Source organism: Artibeus jamaicensis, unplaced genomic scaffold (assembly GCF_021234435.1).
Source record: "Artibeus jamaicensis isolate MK-2021 breed Jamaican fruit bat unplaced genomic scaffold, CSHL_Jam_final contig_559, whole genome shotgun sequence".
NCBI classification, from domain to species: domain Eukaryota; kingdom Metazoa; phylum Chordata; class Mammalia; order Chiroptera; family Phyllostomidae; genus Artibeus; species Artibeus jamaicensis.
Genome location: NW_026521887.1, coordinates 1,615,165 through 1,626,576, shown reverse-complemented (window position 1 = coordinate 1,626,576; position 11,412 = coordinate 1,615,165). Strand labels below are relative to the sequence as shown.

Here is an 11,412-nt window from a genome sequence, read left to right as displayed (position 1 = left end):
GCACAAATAGGCTTTGTTTTACTGGTTTATGTCAGTCAGAGTGTTTTTGTCTCACAGATCATCAAGATAGGCTCATTTTGCTTTACTGCCTTACAATGAAGACATATGAGTCCAAAAGTAAGACTATAATCATTTCCTTAACTATAATGGTGATCTTTGTTTTAGAATTTTATTATATGTGGTGCATTTCTAAACTTTAATAATTTTATCATCAGGAAAAATCTAGATTATTTTAAAAGCATAATAAGAATAAAATGTAGAGTGGGTTCTACCGTCCTTTTTTTTAGTTGTCATGTCATTTTCCAATTAGTAATACACTTTTCAGTGTCTGCCTGATTCTCATGCTGCCAGTGCTTGTTTTATAAGAGGTTATTTTTAATTTAAAAGATGCTTTTTATGTTTTTATAACCTGAACAAATAGATTACCCATGTGTAGTTATTGTTAATTGATTTAATAGCTATTACTTAGGCCATGTATGGTCTGGGGACTGTGAATCAGATATGAATTCTAGAGCTGCTTAGAATAAATGAGTCAGTCATTATGGGTTAGGCTGTTCTCAAAAGATAAGCTTTTTGGTGTTTATATGTCACACATAGGTTATCAGTTTTGTAGAATTTATGCAAGAATAATATTGCCACCAATGTACTAGAATATTTAAATAAAGGTAACATGCTGAGTGTTCCTTGTATGAATACCCAGAAGGGAGATAGAGATTGCCAGGATGGACAAAAAGGGAGAACTGGGTCAACATGTAGATACTAAAATACAAAGGTTAAGTTCATTTGGGAAATATTATGAATATTATTTTTAAAACTCTTGCAAATTAATGTATATTGAGATATTTTTTAAAAGATGTTATTTATTTTTTTAGAGAGAGGAGAAGGGTGGAAGAAAGAGAGGGAGAGAAACCTCAATGTGTGGTTGTCTCTCACAGATACTCCACTATGGACCTCCTCAGAACCCAGGCATGTGCCCTGACTAGGTATTGAACCAGTGACTCTTTGGTTCACAGGCCAGGGCTCAATCCACTGAGCTATGCCAGCCAGGGCTGAGACATTTTATTTGTTAGAATTTGTTGGGGTACATTTATGAATTAATAGAATTAAAGACAATTTATGAATTAAAGACTGCATCTTTAAAGGAAAGAATATCCTGGCTAATACGATTTTAGGACATATGAAAATAAAACACAAGTGATAAAAAAAAAGCAATGATTGTACAATTTTGACACTCTAGCACCCCCTAGGGATAAGGAGGACTGACTGGAGAGATGGGATAGCAAAAAATGTGCACTGGGCCAGCTTCCCTTTTAGGCAGGGTACCACCTGTTGCTGGGTTTTCAGAAGGCGTCCACGAGGAACCAAATCAATGCTGCATCATTCCATGGAGTCTTTTCACATCTTTAGTTCACCATCGCTACTGGGGAGAAAAATCAAGAGACGCCAATGCAGGGAATTCTATAGATTTCACTTAATTTGCTCCAACACTGACTTTCCAGGTACGCTCCTGGGATTTATTTCCTAATTTTCAAAAACTTGAACTCAGACAACACCAAGACATACACAAGCACTGCTCCTTCTTTTGGGGGAGCAGTGACTAACAGAGACTGAGATTTAAGAGCATCTTGCTCAAAACAGTACCTGACAGAAAATCAATGCTTTGGTTGCTATTGTTATTATGAATATGATTATTGACATTAGGGATAATGTGGCAAATGAAAGAGATTCGTACTTGGAAGTTAAACATAATGACCCACATTTTCATTAGCTGATGCATTATTCCATGGTGCATTATGTTGCTAGAGATCAGCCTATTTTATGGAGGCAATATTTAGACATTTAATACATTTAAAGAGAAATGCCCTATATAATCCATAATTTCAAATATGTCAAGAAAAAGTACTTTTTAACTACAAATTCCCTTTGTGCAGCATCATATGTGAAATCTCACTGTTCTGTAAGATAAAGAAATAGTTCAACGCTCTGGCCAGGTAGCTCATCCCGCTACACCAGGTTTGAGGGTTTGATCTCTCATCAGGGCACATACAAGAATCAACCAAAGAATGCATAAAAAAATGGAACAACAAATTGATGTTTCTTTCTCTTTTCCCTGCCTCTCTCTCTCTCTCTCTCTCTCTCTCTCTCATGCTTCCTTGCTCTTTTGAACATCAATTTAAATTTTTTAAATTAATATCTCAAGTTAAATTTTACCCCCGTGAGAATAAAATAAAAATTGCTTGAATAAATATAGCGTTATTATGTAAATTAATAATAACATTATGAATGGAAGTACAGTAGACTTATTTAGAGCATGAGATTTTGTTTTACCAAAACTGAGTTCAAGCCTATTTCTGCCTATTGGTAAATGATGAGTCTGAGCATGTTATTTAACATCCTTAATAGTCACTTTTTTATGTCAAATAGAGATGATAACAATAATAATACTTACCTTGTAAGGTACTTATGAATAGAATAATGTATTTAAACTGCTTGGCATGGTGCAAGGAGTATTTTCTATTATTTTTTCCCTTACCAGCTAGTCCCCTTATACCCCCTTCCTACTGCAATCACCGCACTTTTTCCATGTCCATGAGTTCTTCTTTCTTTTCACTCAATCCCTCAACCCCCTTAGCTCCCCCTGACTTAGCTGTCATTCTGCTCTCTATCTATGAGTCTGTCTCTATTTTGCTTGTTAGTTCAGTTTGCTAATTAGATTTGACATATGAGAGAAATGAGTATTTTCTTTCTCTGACTGGCTTATTCACTTAGCATAATGTTCTCCAAGTCCATCCATTCTTTCACAAAGAGTAAAATATCCTTCCTTTTTATTGCCCAGTAGTATTCCATTGTGCAAATGTCCATAGCTGTTTTATCTGCTTATCTATTGATGGACAATAGTCACTTGGGCTGTTTCCATACCATGGAGATTGTAAAGGATGCTGCAATGAACAAAGTGGTGCTTATGTTCTTTCAAATTAGTGTTTTGGGTCTCTTCAGATATATTGCTAGGGCTGGGATCACTTTATCAAAAGGCAGATCCATTTTTGATTTTTGATGTATCTCCATACTGTGTTCCACAGTGAATGCACTGGTCTGCATTCCCACCAACATTGCAAAAGGGTTCCCTTTGCTCCATATCCTCACCTGCACTTGTTTGTTGTGTTATTGAAGATAGCCATTCTGACAAGTGTGAGGTGGTATCTATTGTGGTTTTAATCTGCATTTATCTGATGGTTAGTGACAATGAGCATCTTTTCATGTGTCTATTGGCCATCTGTATGTCCTCTTTGGAGAATTGTCTCTTCAGGTTTTTTGCCTATTTTTTAATTGGGCTATTGTGCAAAACAAAAAAGGAGCTTTTTAAAGTTTGGATAAATGACTTTTAATGTACTATTATTGCTTCTGTTTCTATTTCCATTCTAGCATGCTGAGTCCTGATTGTTTTCACTCTTGTGAAAATTGTTTATTAAATGACATATCGAAGAACATGAAGTCTAAAGCCTGAGTGTGGAGGCAGGGGTTTTGGTCTTTTTTAGAGTTCATAACTGATTTTAATGTGAAGCCAGTGCTACAAACTACAACTTTCTGCCATTGTCAGGAGAGTGAAATTTTCCTTAGTCTTAGCTGCTTCTGGATCTTCAAAAAAGACTCAGACTCCTTGTGAGAGAATCTTTTTACCTCAGCATGAGGGATGTCTCCAAACTGAGGTCAAAGTTACGTGGACTGCATTGAGGTTGAGAGAGACTCTTTCCCATAGAAAGCGTTGCAAGACGGGCCAAAGCCCAGCATCAGGGGATTCTCAAAGGGTATTTCATAGGATAATGGAAATGTATTGCATCATGTTTTGACTTGTGATTACTAAGCTCAGAACTCACTTGAATGTTTACAATCTGCACAGTTTATTACATATAAATTTTATTTTTAATTATATTTTATTGATTATGCTGTTACAGTTGTCCCAATTTTTCCCCTTGTCTCCTCCACTGAGCATCACTCACTCCATCTGGCAATCCCCACACCATCATTCATTTCCATGGGATATGCATATATATTCCTTGGCCATTCCATTTCCTATACTGTATTTTATATCCCCATGGCTATTTTGTAACTACATATTTGAGGTTCTTAACCTCCTCAACTCTTCACCCATTCCACACACACCTCTCCCATCTGACCACCATCAAAACACTGTTCATATCCATGATTCTGTCTCTGTTCATCTTGTTTGCTTAGTTTGGTTTTTAGATTCATTGTTGATAGATGTGCATTTATTGCCATTTTATTGTTCATAGTATGACCTTTTTCTGAAATAAGTCCCATAACATTTCATATAATAATGGCTTCATGATGATGATCTTTTCCTTTTTCTTAGGAAGCTTTTTATCTACCAATTACTTATCACCTGCATTATTTATTTTGAGAAATCAGCTGACAGTCTTATGGGAATTCCTCTGTAAGTAAGTAACTGCTTTTCTCTTGCTGCTTTTATAATTCTCTCCTTATCTTTAACCTTTAGCATTTTAATTATGATGTGTCTTGGAGTGAACCTCTTTGCATCCATCTTGTTTGGGACTCTGTGCTTACTGGACTTGCATATCTATTTCCTTCACCTAATTAGGTCAATCTTCTTTCATTATTTTGTCAAATAAATTTCCAAATTATTATTATTTCTCTTCTACTTCTGGCACTCTGATGGTTTGAATGTTGGAATGCTTGAAGTTCTCCCACAGGCTGCTTATGTATCACCCACCAACACGAGCAACAAATGGTTGGAAACTTTCAGGAGTTTAGGATGGAACTTTATTGGCCAAAGCTTTACCTGCGCCGGGGCGAACTCTCGAGGTGTCCGGAGACATGGTGCCCAGAAAGGGCTGCAAATGAGAGTCGCGCCTGGTGCTTACAGCCTAGGGTTTTTATTGGGGTGAGCAAGCAAGCAAATACAGAAGCAGACGTAGCCATTAGCGATTGGCTATCTCGAGGGAACACACATGGCTATGCTTTCTGCTTGCAGCAATGGATACTTTTCTGCAAAGACAAGGTCATGCACAGGTGGTTATCTTGTTCAGCACTCTTTGTACTTTCTGTATTTTCTATCTTCCTTGCTGAGTCTGGAGCCTGCCTCGGGTTCCTTGTTCCTCTTGGGTACTTTTATCTAATTCCGGGCCTAACACTTACACTACCCTCATTTTGGGGTGGTTATTTTTTTCTTCTTGTCATGATTGCTTTTTTTTTTGTTTTGCTTCCTTATGTTCCAAATCATTGATTGATTCTTGGCTTCATCCACTCTACTGTTGTTTCCCTGTAAATTGTTCTTTATTTCAATTACTGTATCCTTCATTTCTGGCTGGATCTTTTTTATGCTATTGAAGTCCTCACTTAGTTCCTTGAGAATCCTTATAACTGGTGTTTTGAACTCCGCATATGATAGATTGCATGTCTCTATTTTGTTTAGTTCTTTTTCTGGAGTTTTGACCTATTCTCTCATTTATCCATGCTTTTTATCTCTTCATTTTGGCAGCTTCCCTCCATTTGCTTCTATGTATTAAGTAGATCTGCTATGATTTTCTGTCTTGGTAGTGTGGCCTAATGTAGTAGGTATCTGTAGGTTCAGTGGCACAGCCTCCCCTATCACCTAAGCTGGGTACTCAAGGTGAACCCTTCATGTGGGCTGAGTACTCCCTCTTCTGGTAGTTGAGCCTGATTGCTGTTGACAGGTCAATGGGAAAGATTTACCTAGGCCAGTTACCTGCAAAGACTGGCTGTGAAGACTGACCACCAATCTCCACCCTTTTTGAAGCATCAGCTGTGCAGTGGCAGGATGGTGGAGCTCTGACATAACCTATAGCTGTCCACTGGGTACTTAGTCTCTGGAGTTTCCCAGGTGATGCAGGCTGTGTTCAGTACCCCCTGTATTTTTCTTGGAGCCACCCTGCCTAAGCTATACAGAAATATGAGATGGTTACTCCTTGTACTGTGCTTGGAGATTCTCAGGTGAAGCCAAGTTGTGAATCTAAGCTGGCTTCTGTTAGTGCCAGATATGGTGTTACTTTGCAAGTGGTATAGTGGTTAGGGGCTCAGTGAGACTAGCTGTTGCTTGTTTGAGAGGATTCAGGAAGCTATGAAACCTGAGCAAAGACCAGACACTTATGGAAAAGCAGCTTGGGTGGGCCCATAAGTTGAGTGGGAAAGATTCTCTGGGGATCTTTAGGATGAGTCAAATAATAACTCATCATTATGATGGAGGTTGATGAGACTCCACCAGGTTGATAGAGTCTCATATATGGCACTCATATATGACTGTATGTGCTCTGGCGGGGTTGGTTCAGAAAAGGGACAATATCCTCTGGCTCCCTTTCTCTCTGGGAGAAAGCTATTCCCCAGCTCTTGTGTTGATGCCAGACACTTCAGTTCCTCCCTATATGCCATTGTGCCTCTCAAGCTGCTACCCCAGTGCTGGAGCTCAGAGAGAATCAGTCCAAATAAATCTGTGTGGGGTTATTTAAGGGGAATTGCTTAGGACTCAAGAAATTTCTTCCACTGACTCAATCCTCTCTGGTTTTTGCATACAGAACTTATGCGCACTTATCTTCCTGGCACTGGAACACTGCGCTGGGGAACCTGGTATGATGCTGGGACACCTTGCTCCCAAGATATCCCTCCTAAATTTTTTCCACCACACATGGATGTGACCAGCCTGTTCTGGGTCTCCACCCCTTCTACCAATTTGGATGAATGTGGTTTCTTTATTTCCATAGTTGTCATACTTCCATTCAATGCAGTTTCTGATGGTTTTGAGTGATGCTTATTCTATATTTTAGTTGAATTTTCATGTGGTTGTCAGGAGGTTAGCCGTGTTTATATATGTCACCATCTTTACCCTATTATACATAAAATTTAAATAAGTAAACAAAAAATACTTTAGAAAAATACTTCAGTGCTTCAAACTGTTTGCAATAGTAAGACATAACTTATTATCAGACTGTCAATAGTGTTCTATATTATAATTTACCATTCAATAAAATGAAAGAGGAAATTCAAAAGGAAGAGAAATGAATAATAGTTTCTTTGAGTTTTTTTAAATTTCTAAATGCAAGTCAGTGATAAAAGATTAAGAATCCCATACACATATTCATTTATAAATGAAATGATACTTAGATAATCATTTTTATTTTCTTCATTCACTGTAAGTAGATGTACTGTTAGTGCTTTATAAAATTCACTTTAATATTAATATGGTTAAAATACATAGATCTTCTTTTAAAATTCTAGTCTCATATATATCATTTAAAAAAATTGTTCCCTAGAATAACATTATAATGCTCATTTGCTGTCGAGAAAACAAGGTAACATTTTGATTGGTTCAATAAAAAAGAACTCAGTGCTCGCTTCGGCAGCACATATACTAAAATCAGAATGATACAGAGAAGATTAGCATGGCCCCTGCGCAAGGATGACATGCAAATTCGTGAAGTGTTCCATATTTTTTTTAGCCACAGCGATCAGGCAAGAAAAGGAAATAAAAGGCATCCAAATAGGAAAGGAGGAAGCAAAACTGTCACTGTTTGCAGATGACATGATAGTGTACATGGAAAATCCTATAGACTCTACCAAAAAACTGCTTGAACTAATTAATGAATTTGGCAAAACAGCTGGCTACAAAGTCAATATCCAGAAATCAAAGGCATTTTTGTATACCAACAGTGAATCAGCAGAAGCAGAAATCAAGAAAAAAATCCCATCTGATATAGCAAAAAGAAAAATAAAATATCTGGGAATAAACCTAACTAAGGACGTAAAAAACCTGTATGCAGAAAACTACACAGCCCTGAAGAACAAAATCAAGGAAGACACAAACAAATGGAAACATATACCTTGTTCATGGATTGGAAGAATTAACATCATCAAAATGTCCATACTACCCAAAGCAATATACAGATTCAATGCAATACCTATTAAAGTACCAATGGCATATTTCACAGACATAGAACAAACACTTCAAAAATTTATATGGAACCATAAATGAGCCCGAATAGCAGCTGCTATTTTGAGAAAGAAGAACAAAATAGGGGGGATCACAATACCTGATATCAAACTGTATTACGAGGCCACTGTAATCAAAACAGCCTGGTACTGGCATAACAACAGGCACATAGACCAATGGAACAGAACAGAGAGCCCAGAAATCAACCCAACTCTCTACAGTCAATTAATATTCGACAAAGGGGGCAGTAACATAAAATGGAGTAAAGATAGCCTCTTCAGCAAATGGTGTTGGGAGAACTGGACAGCTACGTGCAAAAAAATAAAACTTGAACACAGACTTACACCATATACCAAAATAAATTCAAGGTGGATAAAAGACTTAAATGTAAGCCGTGACACCATTAAAGTCCTAGAGGAGAACATCAGCAAGAAAATCTCAGATATTCCACGCAGCAACTTTTTTACGAATATGTCCCCTAGAGCAAGGAATATAAAGGAAAGAATAAACAAATGGGATCTCATCAAAATAAAAAGCTTCTGTGTGGCTAAAGAAAACAGTATTAAATTAAAAAGACAACCAACTGTATGGGAAAACATATTTGCCAATGATACCTCAGACAAAGGTTTAATCTCCAAAATATACAAAGAACTTACACGACTCCACTCTAAGAAGACACCCGACCCAATTAAAAAATGAGAAAAGGACTTGAACAAACACTTCTCCAAGGAGGACATACAGAACATTCAGAGACACATGAAGAGATGCTCAATATCATTAGCTATCAGAGAGATGCAAATTAAAACCACAATGAGATACCACTTTACACCCGTCAGGATGGCTATCATAAAGCAACAAACAACAAATGTTGGAGAGGTTGTGGGGAAAGGGGGTCCTTAGTTCACTGTTGGTGGGATTGCAGACTGGTACAACCATTATGGAAAACAGTATGGAATTTTCTCAGAAAAATAAAAATGGACCTGCCTTTTGACCCAGCAATTCCACTGGTGGGATTATATCCTAAGAATCCTAAAACATCAATATCAAAGAACCTGTGCACCACAATGTTCATAGCAGCACAATTTACAATAGCCAAGAGTTGGAAGCAACCTAGGTGCCCATCAGTAAATGAATGGATCAAAAAATTGTGGTACATATGCACAATGGAATTCTATGCTGCAGAGAGAAAGAAGGAGCTACTACCTTTTGCAACAACATGGATGGAACTGGAAAGCATTATGCTGAGTGAAATAGGCCAGGTGCTGAAAGACAAATACCTTATGATCTCACCTTTAACAGGAAGCTAAACAACAAAACAAACAAGCAAGCAGAAAAAAAAAAAAAAACAAAGACATTGAAATAGAGAACAAGGGGATAGTGACCAGAGGGGAGAAGGAAGGGAAGTTAAGAGGAAAAAGGGGGAGGGATTTGGAGGAACAAATAGGAAGGACACAGGGATGAGAACTAAGGGGCGTGGAAATGGGAGGGAGGTGGGGAGCAAGGGGTGGGGGAGGCTGGGATGGGAAAAATAGACAAAAAACTGTACTTGAAAAATAACTAAAAAAAAAACACATTCGAAGTTTATCATGCTATTCTTGGCCTCAAACTACAAGCCATAAGGCAACTATTGCTCAAGGTACGGTGTTTACAAGTGTTCAGTCCTCCGCTGTTTCAGAGATCCAACAAGAGGGAATTTGTTCCTGCCAGCCTATGTTTTGTTTTTTTTTTCTAAGCATTCACATTTCTCAATTACTTTTTTAAAAAGTGAGGGAAGGGAGCAGCTCCTTGGACAGAATCTTGAAGATCTGAAGTCTCATTAAAATTTCTATTACAATGTTTTGGGGTTTTCTCGCCGAGGTGCCATACGTTCCTAAAAGACTAGAAGCTTCTATTATTATCATCAATATTATTATATTAGTATCATCATTACTATTTTATTTAAAAGTGAACAAGATGTACACAAATTTGTTTTTGTAGGGGACTTTTTAATTTTTGCTGTGTACTCTTACCTTTATTTGATTTCTGCATTGGCCTTTAACATTTATTATTATGAAATCCATATTTTTCTTTCAATTAGGAGGCTAGATTGAAAATAATTTAATTAGTTTGGTAATGTTCTCAAAACTCAAAGGAAGAAAGTTTTTTTTGGAGAGAATAAAGACGAGTTAACTTTCTTCAAAAAAAATAAATAAATGAAATAAAAATAAAGAAGAACTCAAAGGGGTTTTGTTCTGCTATAACATATTTCCATAAAAATCATGCTCAAGAAAGTTATACATGTATCACCTCTTGTTTTGACTTAAAAAGGCAAGAAATTGGAGAGCACATTGAAAAGCCTGTATTTGCTTGTATCTTATCCCTTGATTTCTTTATGCAAAAGAGTTCTATTTAGTTTATGTATTCTGTGTAACTCCTAGAAATTCAAGCATTTATGTGTGCGGCATTATTTTTATGTTTGAAGTCATCCACAATATACTCACATCTTTATCTCTATACATATATCCATGTTTTCTAATCTATAAACTGAAAATAATTATATGACCAATTAATTTATATGTTTTTATCCACTAATATTTTTAAGGAATTTCTCTGTGTTTGAATATATAAAGAAACCATAACCTGATGGAAATCCTAGTCTAGAAACTCTATGACTTTTTGAGACACAGGTGGAAAAATTTTCTAAGGCAAAAACTTAGTAATAAAAATTACGAGGAAAATGATGGAAAAGACTTAAGAGAAAAATACTGAAGAGATAACTCATGAGTAATGACAATCATACATAGAGGAGAAAAAAGGCCAAATAATACTGAAAATTAGCCAGAGATGCAAAAATATTTTGCATCTGTAGTTTGAAAGGCATTCCCATATCTCAGGAAAATTTTGTGACCTGTCTTGGTGTCATTTCTGAATTCCAAAACTAAAGAAAATGCAGTGTAACCTTGTGATGGGAAAAATGAAGAACAAGAGGATAAAGATGAAATCAATCACTTTATGAACACGGGTATGTTAGATCATACCCTTGGGTAGATAGATCACAGTGGGACAATATCATAAACTTTGTAGAGACCAGGACTGGGATCAAAATACTGTGACAAGAAAAGATAGCATCCATCTGCTGATAAAAATACACATAGTTTGGGAATTTAAAACTTCAGGAAGCATTCCGCCAGAGTTAGTCTTGGCATAGTGGTTCTAAGCCCATGCCCTCTCATTCACCAGGAGGGTCTGCATCTTCAAACCAAGTTTTCTAGGCCTCCTCACAGACTGGCATCTAAATAGCTTCCAATAATAGGAGACCCTGACAATAGACTGGCAAGTAGAAGAAAGGAGAAATCAAGATATTTCTTCTTCTTCCTCTCTGCTTCAGGTTGCATCCTTGGCTGACACTGACTACCTCTTCTATGGTTCCAGATCCCACCATGGTTCTGGGA

General features: G+C 37.0%; 1 non-coding gene across 1 annotated transcript; it reads left to right on the top strand.

Moving 5' to 3' along the window:
- Positions 1 to 7,378: 7,378 nt before the first annotated feature.
- On the top strand, positions 7,379 to 7,485 carry LOC119060003 (U6 spliceosomal RNA). Its single transcript, XR_005084507.2, has one exon. It is a non-coding gene; the product is annotated as a U6 spliceosomal RNA (small nuclear RNA).
- Positions 7,486 to 11,412: the final 3,927 nt, after the last annotated feature.